General features: G+C 44.4%; 1 protein-coding gene across 3 annotated transcripts in view; it reads right to left on the minus strand.

Moving 5' to 3' along the window:
• Positions 1-22,467, minus strand: part of tp63 (tumor protein p63) — a 98,435-nt gene that overhangs the window by 19,671 nt on the left and 56,297 nt on the right. The gene's annotated exons all lie outside the window — the stretch shown is intronic.

A 22,467-nucleotide genomic window follows, 5' to 3' on the forward strand; every position in this document is an offset into this window, starting at 1 on the left:
AGTGCACGTGGCGGCAGAAGCTTGGGGAGGGGTGAGGTTGCCTGATAGTGAGGCTGCATCCCAGTCACTGATATACCCACTGTCAGCATCGCGTGGTTGACCTTCCCCGTCTCCTGTGCATTCAATCAATGCTTCACCTCTCAATTGCAGAAATCCATCACAGCAGCTGGTGTTTTCTTAGGGTTCTCTGTCTGTGAGTGCGAGGGGGTAGAGGTGTAGAATGTTTCAGTCATGGTCCAGAACCAGTGGCCACAGTTTAAGAATAAGGGGCAAGTCTTTTAGAACTGAGACGAGGAAACACTTTTTCACACAGAGAGTTGTGAGTGTGGAATTCTCTGCCTCGGAGAGCAGTGGAGGCCGGTTCTCTGGATAGTGAGAGAGCTAGATAGGGCTCTTAAAGATAGCGGAGTCAGGGGATATGGGTAGAAGGCAGGAACGGGGTACTGAATGTGGATGATCAGCCATGATCACATTGAATGGCGGTGCTGGCTCGAAGGGCCGAATGGCCTACTCCTGCAGCTATTGTCTATTCTCTATTGTAACTGTGGTTACTCTACCCCGGCTTGGAATGATCCAGGGAGCGTGAGTGTGGCAAAACAACATATTCAGGATCTAAAGATAGATGCAAAGTGCTGGAGTAACTCAGCATAGGGCAGGCAGCATCTCTGGAGATCATTGGGTGTCTATCTTTGGTATTAAGCAGCATTTGCAGTTCATTTTTATTACATTTAGGATCTAGTGTGGTTCACACATGAAAGGGTGGCAGGAGGTGTGAAAATACTAAGAAAACTGAGCTCAAACCTTGAATTAATTCTGATGTAGGGTTCTGACCAGAAATGTTTTGCCTCCATAGATACTGGAGCCAGTGGAGTTCCTCCAATGGTTTGTTTTTGCTCCAGATTATAGCATTCACACAAAAGCTTGGTGAGTATATGGAATGTGCTGCTGGACGAGGTAGTTGAGGCATATACTAACATAATGTTTAAGAGAAATTTGAACAGTTATATGGATAGGATAGGCTTAGAGGGATAGGGGCAGGTGGGACTAGTGTATGGGGCATGTTGGTTGGCATAGGCACGTTGGGCTGAAGGACATGATTCCACACTGTATGACTCTAATTGTGGCCTGCTGTGCATCGATTTAATCATGTAGCTGGTTTGTATTAACATACCAACTCATTCAGAGATCTGGCGAGTGTAAACCTCCACAGCCAATTCTATGACCACATGGATGCCACATGTTTGACACTGTTGGCAATGCCAACTTGTAACTGAGCTACACAAGTATGGGTCAGATGTGTTGGCAATAATAGTATTCAAATTGGTCGGACTGCCATTGAGTAAACATATTGAATGTTTCTGTTTTGAACGTAAAAAAATGTAATCTCTGGCCAAGGCTAACCAGTTTTAAAAGCACAACTTCACAGGGCATAGACAAATGAGAACAAGGCCAGCACTGAGGGTGGTAAATCTATCACAGTAATCAAGACCCATAATATAGTTAACTTCTAAATTCAGGAGCAATGAGAGATAGACAGTAAATCTGGCATTACCTGCATGGTCCACATCGTGGATTAGTAAGTAAAAACATGGTTCAACTTTGCCCTCAGCCTCTTCCAGACACAAACTCTGCTGCGGAATCACAAAGCATTGGCAGGAACTGGTCACAGAGTTATGGCTTCCGGACTGGGTCCAACACCTGACAACTTGCCAGTTCCGCAGAGTAGTGACACGCTGGTCAAGTGCACGAGTTACCCAAGCTACCTGTGCATGTTGTGGACAACTAGTTAACATCCGTCTGAAGAAGGGTTTCGGCCCGAAACGTTGCCTATTTCCTTCGCTCCATAGATGCTGCTGCACCCGCTGAGTTTCTCCAGCTTTTCTGTGTAACCTTCGATTCTCCAGCATCTGCAGTTCCCTCTTTAACACTAGTTAACATCAGTTTTGTCCAATGATACACACAGGCAAGGAGCGGTGCTTCAATTGTAACACCATAGCACCCTGCATTTATTGTGCTGACTCAATAACATTCACCAATAAATGCATGGCCACACTTGGGTCTGTCGGCAAGGATGAGATTAGTTGTTGTGCCGATAAAAGTTTCTTGCTCTACTGGCTGTGCCTGTAATTCTATACCTCAGTTTGACCTCATTATGGTTTGCTTGTTCCATAATCTTTTACTAAACAAGGGTCTAACACTGCTCTCTGAGCGGTGTCACTTGTTTACTTGTGCAGATGTACTTCAGATTTTCATTCAACGCTGAGGAATCCAGTCACCGGCTCGTGACTGAGTGAAAGGCTGTGAAAGGACTTGGGCTACATAAATGATTTAAAGTCACCAAATTTAACATTACATAATTCAAATTAAATTACTTTCACAGACTGAGATGCGTTTAAAATAGAGCTGAATGTTTTGCTTTTTAATTAATGTTTTGTAAAATCAGTTCATTTTCTTTGCTGAAAACCTTCAGTCCAGAGATGCAACAAATTGCCGTGACTGGAAGGATAACGGGTTAAATCCGTTGAGAACTTTTCTAAACAATGCCAATGCAAAAAGAGAACTTTATATTTGCAGACTTTCCATGTTGACCGTTTATAGTATTCATCCCACTCATGGTATTAGCTAAACGGGCAGTAACATTGCTCAGGGCATTAATTGAGGGAAGTGGCTATATTCTCATATTACTAATGTGTCACAGATCACTTTCGGGGTTTTCTCCTGTTGGATATCATTATTGTCTGGCACGTGAATAGTCTGTACATGGGTGCTCTGTAATCTGACGATGACCACAGACAGGACAAATCTGCAGGATTTATGGACTATGGACTGTTTCCGGCTTTCCCGTAATTGTATCTTCCGCCATCTTTAATTTCTTATACTCAGTCATGCAGTTTTCCATCCCATTTCCTCCCGTGCTTTTACCCTTCTGGCTTGCTCTCAGGCCACTGCCCCAAATAAATGCAACTGGTCAGTTGCTACTTTCACATAAATCCATTCTCACTCTTTTAAACACTAGTAGATACATGCCTCCAGTGTCCAACCTTTCCTCATCTGCCCATTCCAGGCTTCAGAATTACCTCCAACTTATTAATATTTTTCCTCAGTAACTCGACTGATAGGTGGTCTGCTCATGCCCCAGGTAACTGTAGTGTCACCTCAATACTTTGTGTACAATTCCCCAGCGATAAATGAAAACCTATCCTTATTATTTGCTGCACCTGTGCACCAGCCATTTGATTGCCATGGACAAGAGCACCGAGATTTGGCCACCTCAGACCTCTGCAATCTTTATCACATTTCCAGATAATCATAGAACACAGACAGCAGCCTTGTTGTGTCATAGAATCTCACCAACTCCCAGAAAATCCAATTCCCTGACTAAGTTTCTATGACTATCTCCCTACATTGCCTACCACTCCATGTGTGCTCTAGGCCTTTGTGGGGCAGTAGCACTACTTGTCCCTTGTTAGTCCCATTATCAGGATTCAAACGGCAGGACTTTGTTATTTTGTTCTGTTTATTTACTGTACCTCTGTGTTATTCAGTTTCCAACCCCCTGCTAATTCATTTGCCCCCTCAGTTTCTGATCCCCTGCTTTCCTCAGACCCTGGTCACAAGCACCTCATGCCCTTTGACACTGGGTTACAGAAAACGCTTTTGTCTGCAAGTTCTGCCTGTGCGCATGTGTGTGTGCCAACTCCTGTCAGCTAACACCTGCCTTCTTGTGCAATGCGCCGCCAGTCAAGGTGTGTTCCTCCAAAAAAATGCTGAACAATTGTGCTGATGTTGGATCAGATGCCCTCAGAGCATTTAGCTCTTTTCTACTGAGCTCACAGCTGCTGCCAGCTGTCAGTCTCTCGATAAATTACTTCAAAGCTGCAGCGTTCTTGATACTCCCAGGTGCTGACATCAGACAGGTGGGTCTTGGACACGGCTAACTTGTCAGTATCCACGCGACAGGATATGTCCATTAAACCAACCACAAAAGAATTAATGCACATGCCAAACCCTCAGGGCAAGAATTGCTAAACACTGGTAATACTGCACTCCCAAACAGCTGCACACAGCAAACACTCCCATTTACATAGTCTCCAACAAGGAAAAGTTAGTGAGACTGCTAATCAGATTAGAAAGTCGTACTTTAAACTAATTTAGTGGCTGTGTGTGTGTGTGTCATTGTGTGTCAGTGTGTGTCTGTGTCAGTGTGTGTCTGTGTGTGTCTGTGTGCGTCTGTGTGCGTGTGCGTCTGTGTCTGTGTGTGTTCTGAAGGACAATTTGACCCTAGATTCAAACTCCTGAAAGATTTCTAAAGTTAAAACAACAATCCCTTTTAGCTATAGCCATACTTCACTCACTCACAAACATACATCACTAAGAACCTTTTTGATCAAATATGAATTACCCACTCATTCGCAAGTCCTTGAGGAAGGCAATATTGGGTTAAGCAACAGAAAAGGGCAACCTTGTTTTGCCACTCAGAATCAGATGGGGAAAAAACAACTATGGAATAAGGAAATGGTAGAGAAATTAAACAAACACTTTGCCTGTCATAACAGACCTGGCACAGAAGATTTCCTGGAAATACTGAAGTATAACAGGTCTGGAATGAATTAGGTCAAAGACATTTGCATTGCCTAACAAATATGATGGAGGAGAAACTAATGAGCTTGAAGGCTGACTGATCTCCAGGACTGAACGACCTGCATCTGTGGGATCTGAAGGCAATCATGAAAACAGTGGAGGCATGGTTGCCACCCGTCAGACTGTCACAGATCCTAGAATGGCTCCCACCGACTGGAAGGTAGCAGGTGATGTGCAAATATAGAGGAAAAAGAGCAGTACGCTCAACATCAGTAATAAGGAAAATGGCAGAATTTATTACCAAGGAAATGGCGATAGGAAAATAATAAACAAGATTGGATTTATGAAAGTGAAATATGTTGATATCTTGGAGTTGAAAGTAGATAAAAGCAACTGTGTTGGGTGGTGTATTTGAACTTTCCAAAAACGACTGGAGCTGCTGAAGGGGTTGATGCTGATGGCCCCAGCTATTCACAATCATATAATAAAGTGAAAGACATCCACATCCACTGTGATGCAAAACTGTTTGCGAGGAGACTGCAGAGAAGCTTCAGAGGATGTAGACAGGCGATGTAGTGAGCAAGGTCAGGGCAAGACAGAGTCATAACTATTTGGATAATATAGGAATCAAGAAACATGAATAGGAAGTAGAAACAAGGAACTGCAGATGCCGGTTTACAAAGGACACAAAGTGCTTCTTTGGGCGGCACCTCTGCAGAACATGGATAGGTGATGTTTCGGGTCGGCACTCTTCTTCAGTCCGAAGAAGGATCCCGACCTGAAACATCACCTATCCATGTTCTCCAGAGATACTGCCTGACCCGCTGAGTTACTCCAGCACTTTATGTCCTTCTAATTAATACAGGAAGGTGGTGCTGAGGCAAAAGACCATCTACAGTCACAGTGATGGCAGAGCACGCACAATGAATTCTCCTGCTTCCATTCCTGCTCCTCCTTACGTTCTCTGGTGAAAGTGGGCTACAGGGCTCACAATGGGATCCCTTCAAAGTTATGGCAGGACATCTGCACCGAAACACAGACCAGAAAGAGTCTATTTGTTGAGACTTTGGCTTATTCACAGACCCCGTTAAGAAAACAAACAAACAACACAGGTACATTCCATTGACTGCTTTCAGCAGAGCAGAACAGCAGGGGCTTTCAGCCAGTGCGTAACACAAGTTCACACCCACAGGTGTGTGACTTGTTTTCACAGTATTGATCAGAAGGGGGGAGCTGCTATGAAATCTATCTCTGGAAAGCAAGAGGAATGTTGTGGAGAGAGAGGAAAGGGAACTAAGACAAGTAAGGGGATTAAGTTTTGTGCATTTCACTAAGTCCCTCAAACAATGTTTGGTTTTGTAATTCAGGCTGTATCCTGATAGCGTTTTATTCATTGTGCTGATAATGGGGACAGTATCAGCAACTCGGTAAATCTATGGAAAGGTTGAGAGCACACATGGTGCCATGCCAGGCAGCCTGGGAGTGCTGTGGGCTGTGGGTTCCCCCCATGCCCTGGTCTTGTCCATCCCACTACTGGGCTGTCCACTGACCGTTCATTGCAAGTGGCTCAGCAGAGAAGCCAGCTCCAGGACATCAGCAGCTGGGGAGAAGTAACAGAAGTCAGGGAAGTGGCTGGAAGAAGCCATGGTTTTGTTAGAAGGACTGGCAAACTTGCTCAGAGATAAACTTGCCAGGTCTTGTTTATTTCAATATTTTTCAGGATTTGAGCATTGTTGGCATGGTGGCCAACGTTTATTGCCGATCCAGAATAGTCCTCAGGAAGAAGGCTTTGAGCCAATTTGCAACCCGCTGCAGTCCTTCTGGCGAAGGTGCTCCACAGGTTCTGCAGGCAAAACAAGTGCCAGTCGATAAAAAACAGCCATCTATTTCCAGTGCGGTACACACAGAGTTAACAGTTGGCTGCTGAGTACACACCCCCTGCTTCAGGCAAAGCCTCACCCTGAGGTCTGGCCACGTTCCAGCCACGCTTCCAACATAATGAGGAATGCAGAAGCCACCCAAACTTCAACTGCAGCCAAATACAGCCGTTTATTCACGGTGAAATAGTCACAGACAAGAGAGTGGGGGGGTAGGGAGAAGGTATGTGGAGTAAATGGGGCAGAATGGTAGAGAACAGGGTTGGCACGAGGGGTGGGCTGGGGGACGGAGGTGGGCTCTAGTATAGGTTACAGAGGTATGCTGGAGCGGATGGTGGAGAGACAGAGGAAGGAGGGGGGGGGGGGCAGAGAAAAGCAAGAGGGCTTTTCACATAAGCCTCTAAGAAGGTTTCTATTATTTCTCAACTTCCTACATTTCCCAACTGTCTTTTCGCATCATTTAAAACAGTTCCACATACAGGCTGGCAAAACTGGCATTTATTGCCCCTCCCTGGGTGTCGAGGGAAGCATAAACCCTGGGGTAACCGAGGGATGTTTAAGAGGGGAACTGTCACACTATGCTTGGTGTGGAATCAGTTACACATGGTCCTGATCTGCAAAGCTACTTGGTTTATTTCCCTTGTGGCCATCAGTGAACCTAATGGAGTATTACTTAAGTTTAATTATGGCCATTAGTCACAGAATCACCGAACATTTACATTTCAGAAGGCCATTCAGCCCATAGTACCCGAGCACCACGAGTCAACTGCTGAATCACATCCTCCAGCACTTGGTCTGCAGGTCGTTGTCCTTTAACCACACTTCCAAGTAGTCTTTAAACGCTGCTGAGATGTTTAAACAAGTTCAAATTCTTGAAGTTAAATTATAGGATTTTAGTCTCCCAATCCCTGGGAAGACAAGCCAGCCCCAAACTTCACCCCTTCTGCTGGAAATCCAGACTTCATGATGAAATTTACTTTTCATTCTTTGATGTTAAAGCTCTGGAGATTCCCATGGCAGATAATGCTCATTGCTTAAACTCATGAGGACACTTATGTTCCTGGGAAGCTCCCCCAGCACCCCTTCAAATGAACACAAATCCAGTCCCGGAAAGACTGAAACGGGAGGGCTGGAATGTTGAGGACAGGTAGCACTGATACCAGGTGAAGTGTTAATCTAACCAAGGCAAACAAAAGAATGAAACACACATTGCACACTCATGAACACAGCTCATACACATCACCAAGGCTGGGGCACATCCTAAAGAATCTAAAGTTTGCCTTTGCCATGGCCCATGGCTAGAACATAGAACAGTACAGCACATAAACAGGTCCTTCAGCCCTTGATATCTACACTGTTCATTTAACTGCACATCTGCCTGCACATTGTCTATTTCCTTCCATTTTTATCTGCTCATGTGTCTGTCTAATGCCTCTTAATCCTTCCTATAGTATCTACTCCACCACTTCCTCTGGCAGCACGTTCCAGGCACCTAGCAATGTCTCATAAATCTCTTTTAAACATTCCCATTCTCATCTTAAATCCATGTGCTTTAATATCTAATATTTCCACCTTGGGGGAAAAAGACTATCTACCCATCTGTACCTCTCATAATTCTATATACTTTGTGGAAGATTTGTGAGAAGGTGTTTCAACTTACAACATACTTGTTGGGTTCTCCAGTCATTTTAGAAATAAGCTGATATTAATTGAAACTTGAAGTTTACAATAAATTTTATTCCATGAGTAAACACCAACCAAGTTTTTAAAAAGAGTATAACATCAAAAAAAAACTTGTTTTCTTTAATCTGCTCCACACTGTTAGCAAGAGTTGGTGTGCAAACATATTCTGCAATATAAAAGCTTTGTACAGGCTTGATATGACCACTCTTGTCACAGAATGGGCCTCAAAGTTTGCACACAAAGGATCAGTGAGCTAACAACTCTTCACTTGAATGTCTGAAAGTGCTGGTTTCAGGTTAATCTCTGATTAAATGCTCTTTGTGAAGCCTGCCAATGCAATTATTTGCATGCAAGAGCAGACACAAGTTAGCTTGGTAGCTGAGCACATAATGACATTTATTGCAAAGGTGAACATGTTAATTACCAACTTTTGAAAATTTGGAATCAATAACAGTAAAGCAATAAGCAAGTTCGTATTGCGACTCAGGTCCTAGGTCACAAGCGAAAATCACTCTCGACAGCCTTGCCACGGTATGGACACAGACCTGCACCTCATTTGCAGCCAGGATCGATCCCGGGTCTCTGCCGCCGCAATCGCTGCCAAACCGCCACTGGACCCTGACCCTCTCTCCCCCCCCAACCCCGTCCCCCCCCCCCACCCCCTGGGCAACCAGAGACGTCGGGAGTCAGACGGGAGTGGCGCCCCCAGACCCACAGCCAGCGTGGAGAAGCAGCGCTAAGTCGAGCTCAACTCTGCCTGTCTCGCCGGGTTAACCTACAGCCCTTCCTGGACTTACGGAAATTACGGCACCAGACTTACAGCCAGCGCGGAGAAGCAGCGCTAACTGCACAGCTCCGGGCTGGTGTCCCGTCAGTCCAGGCAGGGCTGGTAGGTTAACCCGGTGAGACCGGTAGAGTTGAGCTGGATTTAGCGCTACTTCTCTGCGAAGGCTGTGGGCGCCACTACCGTGCTCTGGGGGCACTCAGGAGGGGACGGGGATGGTCCAGTGGCAGTTCGGCAGCAATTGTGGCGTCGGAGACACGGATGAGGCCCAGGTCTGTGTCCATGCCGTAGCACAGCTGCCGAGCTTTTATCGCTTGTGACCTTGACAAAACCCATCATTCCTAGCGTTTTTCAGAAAACCAAACTCGCTTATTTAGTTCACGAAAGCAGAGGTTCGTTATCGTGGAAAGCTATTCAAAAAGATACTTTTTGAAGGTTTACAGAAGTAAATAAAATAAAATGTGACTATGGATGGGGCAGAATACAAATGTTGTGGTAGATATCTGGGGCAGCATAACTGCAACAGAGCAGAGCATAACACTCAGCTGGCAAGCCATTCATCCCTCACTCCTTCTGTTCCAGTCAGTAACATCATGGTGATCTCTCACCTGACTGTCACATTTCAGCACCTACACGTGCTCAAATCTCTTCATATCCAAAGATGAATTGGTCTTTGACTTGTTCATGTGGCGTTTATGCCATCCCAGATAGCAATCCCATTTATAGAAACATAGAAAATAGGTACAGGAGGAGGCCATTCGGCCCTTCGAGCCAGCACTGCCATTCATTGTGATCATGGCTAATCGTCCCCAATCAATAACCCATACCTGCCTTCTCCCCATATCCCTTGATTCCACTAGCCCCTAGAGCTCTATCTAACTCTCTCTTAAATCCATTCAGTGATTTGGCCTCCACTGCCCTCTGTCGCAGAGAATTCCACAAATTCACAACTCTCTGGGTGAAAAAGTTTTTTCTCACCTCAGTCTTAAATGGTCTCCCTTTTATTCTAAGACCGTGGCCCCTGGTTCTGGACTCGCCCAACATTGGGAACATTTTTCCTGCATCTAGCTTGTCCAGTCCTTGTTCCCAGTACATGTTCTCTGTAATTTATTCTCCTTACATTCCCGTCAATTACCTCCAGATTCTTCCACTCACCAGCAGAGTTGAAGCAATTTGCAGATGACAATTAAGCTACCAACCCGCAGGTCTTTGGGAAATGGTAGAAATTGGAGAACCCTGGGAAAATCAACACGGTCAACGGGAGAACAGGCAAACTCCACACAGATGGTAGTGGTAGCCAAGGGAAACGTCATCTCCCTGGATCCAATGCCCACCCCAATCTCACTGCTCCCCAGAACAGGACCCCGAATGCTGCTAGGTGCCACAGCTCCCCCCCTGCCTCTGACCATGCCATGTCACACCACCTCCCCACCCACTTCATCTCCAACTCCAACTCCCACACCAGCCCTGGCAGTCTGCTCTTACGCCACTGAACTCATCTTCTCATATCAAGACTCTATTTTGTCTCCCCATTTATCCAGTCCCTTCATACCAGCATCTAGAGCATCTCGCATGTTCTTCAACAACTTCCAATTCCTCGGCCCACTGCACTCATCTTCATCACAGATGCCCACTCCCAATGCATTTCCATTCCCCATCAGGAAGACCTTGAGGCTCGTTTTGTTTCTTTCTAGATCATGGATCATCGCATTTGTCCGCGATTAATCTTCCACTCCAGGACCTTGGAACTGTCCTCCTCCTTCAGGAAATGAACTTCCCCCCGCACTGTGACTGATGGTCCAGCTTCCCACAACTTAATTTCCGGCACATCTGTTCTCAACCTGCCTCCCCGCAAACAGAACAGGGATAGAGTGCCCCAGCTCCTCAGCTTTCACCCCACCAGCCTTTGCATCCAGCACATGATTCTTCAACATTTACGCCAGCTACAACATAATCCCCACTGCCAGTCACATCTTGCCATCCCCATCTTTCTTTCTGCAGGAGCCACTCCTTCCACGATTCCCTACTTCGCTCATCCCCACCTTTCTTATTTGTTTCACTGTCCCATCTCATTAGAACGCATCATCTGATTACTTCTATCAATCGCATCCCATCTTCTGTTGTTAGTTCCACTTCTCTTTCCCCAACTATCAGCACGTGCCTTTATTTATACCATTCAACACTTCTTATATATTTCAATAAGATCACCCCTCATTCTTCTAAAAAGAGCTAATGGCCCAGTCAGCTTCATCTTTGCTCAGAAGAGCAAACACGCCATCCCAAAAAGTGATTTGGTATAGCTTCACTGCACTCACCCAATTGTAGATAAACCCTACAATATGTAGTGAGGGAGACCTATACACAATATTGCAGTTGCAATTTCACTAGGGTTGTATTTAATTAAAACAAGACTTCCTCATTCCTGTCCACAAATCCTCTTACACTATACGGCAATGTACTGTTTTCCTAACTGGAGACATGAACTCCATCACTTTATGTCTTTTTTTTTTAAACTAGTATTTGCAGATCCTTGTTTATCTTATTAACTTTTAATGTTTTTTGTGTAAAGATGCCTGGTTCCCTCTGAACACCGCTCAAATCTCTCCACGCTTACAACATATTTCACCTTGTTAGTTTTATTACTCATGGATTGATAGCAATGGAAAGACAAAAATTATATTTAATTTCTCCCATGTCTTTTATTAGCTTGGACCCATTAACAGCAACTAATAAATAACGAGAATAATTTACACCCACGTTACGGAGGTTTTGCATTGCTAGAAATTTGCCTGTATCACGTTTCAATAAGGTGAACCCTTTTTCCTCATTGAGTCATATTATAACTAACGAGGTGCTTGTGTGAAGTTATATACTCTCTCGACAGTAATATCCCCATGGGTGTGCAATTTAAATGCAAGAAATTCCAATTGCTTGTAGGCTGAAGAGAAAGTGAATGTTTAAATGCTGTGTAATTAAGTAGAAATGAATGCTAAGTTATTTGGTAAGGTATTGTTGTACGATTATCTATGAAAATGATAGCTTTGTCTGTTTCCAAAGCTATTCTAAGTGGCCTGCTGTGAACCTGCAGCCTGAGATTGTTGTTCTTGATAAATTAGCTCAGTTCTCCGTAAACATTTAGAGATTATTAATTTTTCACACAAATCCTGAAAATCATTTTTAATTCTCAAATTTTTGGCGGCTATTTGTGAATGCTTTTGTAAACCAACATCTACAGCTCCCAGTGTCTGCTCTTTCAGTGATGCCGTTTTATGGAATATTACTGGCTAAGGACAAGCATGACTCCTCACTTCTTTCCGATGGTGGCCTCGGAACTGAATGGGTAAACACCAACTCGCAGCTTATCTATGGCAAGTGGCAAGTAACATTGTGTTTAGAAAATCTAAATCTAAACACCTACTCTAACACCTACACATACTAATCTAAACTACTTGGCTATTAAGACATTACCATCACTGATTCTCCCATCACAATACCCCCAGGATCACCAATGATCAGGAACTCAACTGGACCTTCAAAAGCAGTACAGATGCTGTATTGTCTGCAGCAAGCACTGGAATATATTGCACTGGCCTGGATGAGTATAGTTCCAACGACACCAGAAATTTGACACTATCCAGGACCACATAGAACAACAGTACAGCACAGGAACAGGCCTTCTTGCCCACAGTGCCTGTGCTGAACATTATGTTGTGACCAACTCTTATCTCATAAAGGAACTGAGTTTAAATAAATATTGAGTCAACCTGAATATTAATTTCCTCCACCACTACCATAAACTAGCTGTGTTCTGTGCCATCTATGCTATTCATTTAGTAGACACAAAATGCCGGAGTAAATCAGCGAGACAGGCAACATCTCTGGAGAGACGTTTTGGGCCGAGACCTTTCTTCAGACTGATGTCAGGCGAATGGGTGTACAGAGATAAAATGTAATCGGAGACAGTAAGACTAGTAGGTGAACTGGGAAGGGGGAGGGGATCGAGAGAGAGGGAAAGCAAGGACTACTTCAAGGTAGAGAAGTCAATGTTCATACTGCTGGGGTGTAAGCTAACCAAGCGAAATATGATGTGCTGTTCCTCCAATTTGCGCTCGGTCTCATTCTGCCAATGGAAGAGGCCCAGGGCAGAATGGTCAGATTGGGAATTGGAGGGGGAGTTAAAGTGCTGAGCAACCGGGAGATCTGGTAGGTTTAGGTGGACTGAGCGGAGGTGTTCAGCGAAACTATCACCGTGCCTGGTCTAGCCGATATACAGGAGTTGTCACCTGGAACAGTGGATATAATAGATGAGGTTGGAGGAGGTGCAAATGAACCTCTGCCTCCACTGAAAAGACTGTCGGGGTCCTTGCATGGAGTTGAGGTAATGGGACAGGTGTTGCATCTCCTGCGGTTGCAGGGGAACGTACCTGTGGAGGGGGTGGTTTAGGTGGGAAGGGACGAGTTGACCAGGGAGTTGCGGAGGGAACGGTCTCTGCAGAAAGCTGAAAGGGGTGGAGATGGGAAGATGTGGCAAGTAGTGGAATCCCGTTGGAGGTGGCGAAAAATGTCGGACGATTATTTGCTGTATGCGACGGTTGATGGGGTAGAAGGTGAAGACAAGGGGGACTCTGTCCTTGTTATGAAAGGGGGGAGGGAGAGCAAGAGCTGAGCTGCGGGAATATCGATTGTATTCCTGTATAATTCATTTGTTTGTTTCTTATCTATACTTATCTATAACAGCCCTCAAACCTCCAACCATAAGACATAGGCAGAATGCCCATGAAAATGGAAATCTAACATAATCCTAGTCACCGGGGAACTCCCTCACCCATCAGTCCTGGGGTGTAGCTTCTTTAGAAGAACTGAAATGGTTCAAGGAAGCAATTTATACAATGTTGTCAGGGAATGGCCATGAAATGAATGAAAAGAATGGCCATGAAATGCTGACTTTGCTGGCAAATTACAAAAACTGAATACAATAAAGACCCTTGATCTCTACCTGACATTACCATTCTCTCTGATCAAAACCTTTTGGATCCACATATCATTAAAAATATGGCATTAGTCATAGTCATACAGCATGGAAACTGCCCCCTCAGCCCAACCTTCCATACCACATCTCCATTCGGCCCATTTGTCTGTGTTTGAGCCGTATCCCTCTAAACATCTCTATCGATGTACCTGTTCAAATGTCTTTTAAATGTTGGTATTACTGTGCTTGTAATGTTATTATTTTGGCTACATTAAAAAATAACTAACATTGCTTAGAAATGACCACAAAAATGCCTTTATGTCTGTAGGGAAATAGCTGTGCGAAACTGTTGCAATGCAAACTCAATCCAGGAGGTGGTGTTATGGAGAAAGCTTCTGAATTCACCCAACTCCAACTTGCTCAGTTCCCTGTGGCTACAGACCGGTTTACCAGTTGCAAGTGCTGAGAAAGTGGGCGACTCAGCAACAACCCTGATTGCAGTCTCCAACTCAATGGCAGGAGCAACAAAGCAGTAACAGCACATCAGACAGTTGCTGGCATTTTCATTCTCTGAAGAGTTAGCTTCCTAAGTGCATGGAACTGCCTTATTAGTGGTCAGGACATGCGTGTGGGTCTTGACTGAGAGAGCTATTATGGGATTAGTTTGGTACAAGTTCTAGTTAAGCATACTCTGTTTCTCATTCAATTTCCACGTCCCAAGGGTCCTTACCCGTAACATCATCTGTCCATGAGGCTGGTTCTCTGGATGCTTTCAAGAGAGTTAGATAGCGAAGTTAAGGGATATAGAGAGAAGGCAGGAACGGGGTATTAATTGTGGATGATCAGCCATGATCACATTGAATGGCGGTGCTGACTCGAAGGGCCGAATGGCCTACTCCTTTGTCTATTGTCATTCCTTCCACAGATGCTGCCTGACCCGCTGAGTTCCTCTAGCACTTTCTGTTTTTCTACCAGGTGTCACAGGATACGGTGCAGCAAGCTTACTACATCTATACACAACCTTGGTGAGACCACATCTGGAGTACTCTGCAATTCCCATATGCTGAACTAAAGAAGAATACACAGGTTGGAACTCTAATCTGGCTCGCTTGGGAGCTGAGTGGTGCTGGACCACAGAAATTGCCCCATCATCTTCCTCTGACCAGGGAATCGATTCTCTTTAAGTGTAAACACTCCCCAGGTCACGCAAGTTTCTGAGAACTGTCTGTCATCCAAACTTTCTGTAAGTCGGCAACAACGTTGGCTGAGATGGTAGAAATTGCCCTGCTAGGTTAACAAGTGCAGTTCTTAAATATAATTTGTTATTTAGTACAGATCTATACTACAAATTCAAAACACATTGTACCATGGAATGGTAGGCTAGTGTTTCAACCTGAACTTGCCATCCAGGAAGTACAAAGGTTCCCCAGAGCAGTCCCAGGTAGGAGGCTTTCGACCCGATACGTCACCTATTCCTTTTCTCCAGAGATGCTGCCTGACCTGCTGAGTGATTCTATCTGAGCTTTTTGATTCTATCACAGATATAGCAGACGGCCACACAAGGAGAGATCGTCACCAGCAATCAAATCCAGATTAGAAGAATGAGAGGAAATCTCATCAAAAGACACAACATTGCGACACGATCCTTCCCCAGGCTGGGAGTGTAGAGCCGGGCATTGCGGTCTCTGAATGTGGAGAAGAACGTTTAGCACTGACGAGGAGAAATTATTCAGATGGTGGCGAATTTGTGGAATTCTGTCACACAAGGTTAATTAGCCATATTGCCTCAGAGAAAATGTTTAAGTTAACATTGATTTGTTGTTTGTGGTTAATAGACCCACTCAAAAAGCAACATAGAAACATAGAAAATAGGTGCAGGCGGAGGCCATTCGGCCCTTCGAGCCAACACCGCCATTCATTGTGATCATGGCTGATCGTCCCCTATCAATAACCCGTGCCTGCCTTCTCCCAATATCCCTTGACTCCACTGGCCCTAGAGCTCTATCTAACTCTCTCTTAAATCCATCCAGTGACTTGGCCTCCACTGCAATATTGAAGTCCGTGGTATTAAACGATCAGCGGTTCCACCGAGAAGAAACTGGCTCTGACCAAAAGCAGTCGTTGCAAACCTCCCAGTGTGGCGCTCCTTCAGTACTGTCCCTCCTGTGGTGCAGCGCTCCCACAGTACTTCCCTTCGCAAAGTGCCCTGCCACGGTTGGGGGGGGGGGGGGGGGGGGGGGTGCGCGGGGGGGCTGTCAACAGCTCCACGCAGAGCTTGACCGTCTGAGTCCCCAAACACCTTCAATCCGCACATCAGTAAACCTTTAAATTCAGATGCACTGATCTACAGATCCTCCTGGGGAGGCTGCACGATTGAGGGTATGAAGGGGAGGAGAGTGATCACAGATTATAATAATTCTCTGCTTCATGTTAATATGCCTGTTTGTTGTGTAATCAGCACTGCCGTAAACTTGGGAAAGAATGATTTATGTTGCTGAGGGAAATACATGCCATATTTATACTGGAAAAAAAAAGTGTAATGCTCCCTCAGTCCCTACCATCCCTCAGTCCGAGGCAGCCACAGTGCCGGCATGGTGACAACTTATTCTGGGTATGTTATGGGCAAATGCTGGAGATAAAGCGAAATTATTGAACTGAAGGCTGTGAACTGGGCAATTAGTACGTGAAGGACAAAGAGTTAGGTTCATGTATGTATCCAGTCAGTTAGGAAAACATGACATGAGAAAATAGCCTGTTAAAATATTAAATAATCCCTAAAGTGTAGGAAAGTAAGCACAGTCACATCTGATCCAATGGCAATACTTGTATTTCTGGTTCCTTGCTTGTTTTGAATATTAGTGATTAGACTTAAACCATCCACAGTCAAGCAAGTCATACAATAGACATCTGGATTTAAAAGGCAAAGGTGAGACTTTTATTCTTCAGAACTTCTAAGCTTGGGAGTGTTTTCGAAAGTTTACAAGGCCAAGGTTGAAATGACAGCTGGAAACAAGGCAGGAACATCCAGTCCTGCAGCACACCCTGCAGCTGAAGATGATTTTGTGAGGGTGCTGGGAGGGAGTGCAGTTACCAAGGCAGCATAAAAAAAAATGGGTGCAGCTCAAAGCCAACAAAGCAGAAACTGAGAATGTGGGAATGATGATCTGCTTCCTCTCAATGGTGGGGAAGAAACAGGTTGTCAGGGGCCAGATGCTCTTGTTGTTGCTGTACAGTACTGGTGCAACTCATTCCCCACTTCTCTGTTGAAGCAGTCACACACTTGGCTTGCAGATCCAAAATGAATCTCATCTGCAGAGATGCTCTGTAACACACCTCCTGAGAAGGGGTGAGAAAAATGGAGCTAGCATGGCCCCTACCCTAATGACCCAGGAATTCTCTGGAGGCCTACAAGAAAAATAGAATGTGGATCTCGAGTCAGACATTCAAATATTAGGGGCAGCACAGCAGCACAGAGGTAGAGTTGCTGCTTTACAGCTCTGGGTTCGAAACAGACTACAGGTGCTGAGCATATGGAGTTTGTATGTTCTCCCTGTGACCGGCATGGGTTTTCTCTGTTGCTTCAATTTCCTCCCACATTCCAAAACATGCAGGTTGTAGGTTAATTGGCTTCTGTTAAATTGTCCCTCGTGTGTAGGATAGAACCAGTGCACGGGTGATCGCTGGTCGGCGTGGACTCGGTGGGCTGAAGAGCCTGTTTCTATGCTGTATCTCTAAACTAAACATTCCATGAGCACCCTGTGATCTCATGCAATGCCTTGTCACCAGAAGTTTCAAACAAGCACCAGGACCCAAGTTGGCTGATGGTGTAAAAGGCTCCTCTTGTAAGGTCCTTCATACACAGCGTCGTCACATGCTGTCCTCGAGACAGTTGCGCAGGGGATGAGACCGTTATACATCTCCTTTGGGATTGTTAGTTTGTCTAGAGAGTCTGGAAAGGGAAACATGGTGTTTATGGAACTATCCTGAGCAGGACTCTGCCCCATGATATGTTCATAGGTTTGCATCCCGAGACAAACAATGACTGCTGCTAGACGACCAGCAAGGCGATTGAGTTGCTTCTGGTTTCTCTGAACGTGCTATCTTCTGATGCCAGCTGACCACAACCAAATGTGGCAGACTGGCACATTTATGCTCTCTGCTCAGAAATGCTCTGAAGCTGGGTACAGGCCAGTTAGGGCTCCAAAGAGAGTGGCCACAGGAGGAGGACCTTCCACCTTTATACAATGAGCATTTGGAACCGTGTAAAACCCTCTTGGACTTGTCGGTCATGGAATGTTTGTGAAGAAAAAGTTGATGTGTTGCTGATATGAACAAATAGAAAAAGATGTCGTACACTTAAAATAGTGACCTGGACACACCATAAATACTTGCAATTTATTTTAAAATAAAGAATATCTTCCAAAAAAAAAACCTGTAGACGCAAACCTATCAGTAGGAAAGACCCCAGAATGTTTGCAAAGATCAGTATCACACAGAAACGTCATTGGTGGCAATGATGGGTTTTCTTTGGAACATTTACTGGATTATCAATGCTCCAATCTTCCAGTAAGCCACATGACTATGGTGAGTAATTTTTCCTGTTTACTTCAAAGTTTCTCAGCCAGGGCAGGACAGGTTTGATCAGGTAGGTTTTTGGAATGGAGGTAGCTTCCCTCGCCCAGACTCACGCTGTGGGCGATAGACACAGGCAAGTTACAACACAAACGGACGCGTTGGTAGGCTCTCCGGCGCCTCTGGTCTTGCCTCTCTTGCATAGCTTGCAAGTAGTGTCATGTCCTGCAAAGTCTGAAATCTGTTTCATGTGTCAGGCAGATAGAGCCTTTCTTTCAAACTATAAAAAACACACACACCTGCCTGGTGTCTGGAAAAAAACAACACCGGTTCACAGAGGTAAGGGGAAAGGGCAAAAATGATCACTTTGACTGAAGCAGTACTTAAATATAGCTGAGAATCAGCAACCAAAGGGAAAGAATTTTGAATAAATAATGCCATTCTTTTATTTATTCAAAACTCTTGCCCTTCGGTTACAGTTTTTTCAGCTATATTTAACATTTAAGTGCCGCTTCAGTCAAAGTGATCATTTTTGCTTCAGGTAAAACAAGGGATATTAAATTGGATGCAAGATATGTTTACCACATAACTTAGGGCACAGGGATGCCAAAGCCACATGGTACCCAGTACCTATCTCATGTCCATGGTGTTATAGTGTGGTTTCTGAAGTTAGGACTCTGCACTGGATGTGTGAGCTGACAAACTGATGTGAGGAGTCAGGGGTCCTGACCCGGAACAATGTATGCTAATTTCCCTCCACAGATGCTGCCTGACCTGGTGAGCTCCTCCAGCAGTTTGGGTTTTTTTGCTCAAGATTCCAGCATTCGTAGTCTCTTGTGTCTCCATTTAAGAGGGTTAGATGTGGCCCTTGTGGCTAAAGGGATCAGGGGGTATGGAGAAAAGGCAGGTACAGGATACTGAGTTGGATGATCAGCCATGATCATGTTGCATGGCGGTGCAGGCTCGAAGGGCCGAATGGCCTACTCCTGCACCTATTTTCTATGTTTCAGTGTAACCACATAGGGTTTAAAGTACAATTGGAGGGAGAGCTCACAATCTGGAAAGAATGGTGGTGAGCGACACCCAAAGAACATCCCTGGGCATTGTTGCTTTTGCCTAAAAGTTGTAAACCTCAGTCTGGAGGGGCACAAAGGAAAATATTACAGGGGTGAAGGAACAGCAAGAAAATGGGATGCGAGTAGGTAGTTCCTGCTTGCATGACAAACAAAGATTCTATCTGTTAATTACATTTCTCGAAGCAAGTGGTCCTGTCTTTTAATGGGAGCACCAGGTTTCAGAAGATTTACGGTACACAATCCAATGGAGTGTTTCTCTGCTCGGTTAAAGCCCTCTCTTCCATCAAAAGCATCTACATGAAGCGCTGCCTCAAGAAGGCAGCATTTATCATCAAGGATCCTCACTATCAGGGTCATGCTCTCTTTTCGCTGCTACCTTCAGGCAGGAGGTACAGAAGCCCAAAGTCCTACACCACCAGGTTCAGAAAGAGCTACTTTCCGACAACCATCAGGTTCTTGAACCCAGCCTGCACAGCCCTAACCCAAGGGAACACTACAGACCACCTCTTGTACTATCTAGACTTGTTTTCTAATTGCATTTAGCATTACTGATTTGTTTTTGCATCTTTTTATCTTCACTGTCTGTCATGTATAAGTTATGGATAATTTATGTTTTGTGTGTAAAACTGTTGGAAACAAGATTTTCATTGCACATGTACTTTACTGTACATGCATATTGTGGCAAATACTTGGATCTAACATTTGCGCTGGCATCGTGTTCCATCAACTCACCAACCTGTGTGTGAAAAGTGTATCCCAGAGGTCCTCTTCAAATAATAAACTAAACTCCATCTGCCATTCTCAGTTCATTGGCCCAGTTGATCAGATCCTTTTATAACCAGAGATAACCTTGTGTACTACCACCATAGCAATATTTTTTGTTTCATTCGCAAATTTACTAAGTATGAATTATTTGGGCCGAAGGGCTGGTTTCCATGCTGTATACAGTGTGACAACTTGATCAGTATGGATAGAGTGGGCCAAAGGAATCCCCCGTTTCATGCTATGGAGCGATACTGTAAATGTGTTGCAATTGATTAATTTTCAACCTTTTCTGATTTCCATTAAAGAGGTTTTTCCTCAGTGCACAGGCATTCCAAAACATTGTGAAATCTATAGAATCCCAGGTACTGTGCCTGATGTTTAGAAGTACTTGATGTGAAAAACAAGTCATAACAGGTCTTGGCACAGAAACAAGTTTGTGCCTCGTCACATGTTGAATGGGCTGGTAGCAGATGTTCTGTGCATGCTGCATCTTGCTTTAGCTCAAGTATTTGAATGAAAACTATAAAGTCTGGACTCAAATATGGTGTCCTGGGGAGAGAGGGTTAGCCACTCACACAGAGCAAGACAGAATAGTCTAAAGCAGAATCATTCCTGGGCATCCCAGTTTAGAATCAATGGAGAACAAAGAGCCAAGCTATTTCCTACAGGGTTATGAAGGTTCAAAACCCCAGCTCATCGAACCAGCTGCACTGATTCCGAAAGTGTTCTCATCAATTCACAACCAATGTGACAGCAGTAAACCAGAGTACTGTCTGCCACGCAACGACTGATATACCATTGGCACACAGAGAACAGAATCAAAATTAAATTCTTCGGTACTTTGTCCATTTGTGATGTCTCTGTCATATGTTATGTTATCCCAAAGCATTTTTAATTGAAACAATACACAATTCCTTTAGACCATAAACACGGTACACTCCAAATAAATCCAAGTATATTATAAATTTGAGTTCGCTGTTTAGTAAGAGCCAAGACAAATGCAGACATAAGACCAGCCCATGGTCCGTTTCCATGCTGTACAGCTCTATGACTCTAATCCCACGGACTCATGGTTGTGAGTCAGGAAGTTTCTTTTATTCCCTTTTCTCAATCCTTTAAACTTTTCTATCCTTGAATCCTCAGACACTGGAAACATTCTACCTCTAAGTGGAAAAGGAAACAGATTTAAGGGTTCAACTTTCTTCAAATGCTGATCATTCGGATGGAAGTCCAGTGATCAATCCCATTCATTCTAGTTTATTTGACATCATAGAAACATAGAAATTAGGTGCAGGAGTAGGCCATTCGGCCCTTCGAGCCTGCACCACCATTCAATATGATCATGGCTGATCATCCAACTCAGTATCCCGTACCTGCCTTCTCTCCATACCCTCTGATCCCCTTGGCCACAAGGGCCACATTTAACTCCCTCTTAAATATAGCCAATGAACTGGCCTCAACTACCCTCTGTGGCAGAGAGTTCCAGAGATTCACCACTCTCTGTGTGAAAAAAGTTCTCCTCATCTCGGTTTTAAAGGATTTCCCCCTTATCCTTAAGCTGTGACCCCTTGTCCTGGACTTCCCCAACATCGGGAACAATCTTCCTGCATCTAGCCTGTCCAACCCCTCAAGAATTTTGTAAGTTTCTATAAGATCCCCTCTCAATCTCCTAAATTCTAGAAATCAATGCTAACTTGCTAAGGATTTCCAGTATCTCTAATTTTGTAATCACATCACATTACAGCAATTCCAATGATGCTGCAAAAGACTTGAGCTTTCCATTCATTTTTATCTTTCCATCGGCATTTCATGTCATTTCATTGTATTTATGAAATGCTCAACTACGTCCACTGATTCAACATCACTCATTGTTATATCCACAAACCATCTGTCTTTTTCAATGCCTTTTCCCTAACATGCACCGATCTTTAAAGAACGTGAGCACCAGAATTTAACTGAAAACATGTTTGATGTGGTTCTGAAAAAGGGTCCCAATCCGAAACATCACCTATCCAGAGATGCCGCCAGACCTGCTGAGTTACTCCAGCATTTTGTGGCTATCTTTGGTTTAAACCAACGCCTGCTGTTCCTTTTTATTACATTTAATCTGGTTCTGTTTGATATTGCTGTTTCTCATGTGGTTTGACGGCTCACCGGTTC

The sequence above is a fragment of the Leucoraja erinacea genome, chromosome 14, assembly GCF_028641065.1.
Source record: "Leucoraja erinacea ecotype New England chromosome 14, Leri_hhj_1, whole genome shotgun sequence".
In the NCBI taxonomy this organism is placed as follows: domain Eukaryota; kingdom Metazoa; phylum Chordata; class Chondrichthyes; order Rajiformes; family Rajidae; genus Leucoraja; species Leucoraja erinaceus.